Consider the following 586-nt stretch of genomic DNA (forward strand, 5'->3'; position numbering starts at 1 on the left):
CATGTTTTCATTTTCATTTGTTTCTAGGTATTTTTTGATTTCCCCTTTGATTTCTTCAGTGATCTCTTGGTTATTAAGTAGTGTGTTGTTTAACCTCCATGTGTTTTTATTTCTTACAGATTTTTTTCCTGTAATTGATATCTAGTCTCATAGCGTTGTGGTCAAAAAAAAGACACTTGATATGATTTCAATTTTCTTAAATTTACCAAGGCTTGATTTCTGACCCAAGATATGATCTATCCTGGAGAATGTTCCATGAGCACTTGAGAAGAATGTGTATTGTGTTGTTTTTGGGTGGAATGTCCTATAAATATCAATTAAGTCCATCTTGTTTAATGTATCATTTAAAGCTTGTGTTTCTTTATTTAGTTTCATTTTGGATGATCTGTCTATGGGTGAATGTGGGGTGTTAAAGTCCCGTACTATGATTGTGTTACTGTCGATTTCCCCTTTTATGGCTGTTAGCATTTGCCTTATGTATTGAGGTGCTCCTATGTTGGGTACATAAATATTTACAATTGTTATATCTTCTTCTTGGATTGATCCCTTGATCATTATGTAATGTCCTTCTTTGTCTCTTGTAGTA

Source organism: Physeter macrocephalus, chromosome 9 (genome assembly GCF_002837175.3).
Source record: "Physeter macrocephalus isolate SW-GA chromosome 9, ASM283717v5, whole genome shotgun sequence".
Classification (NCBI taxonomy): domain Eukaryota; kingdom Metazoa; phylum Chordata; class Mammalia; order Artiodactyla; family Physeteridae; genus Physeter; species Physeter macrocephalus.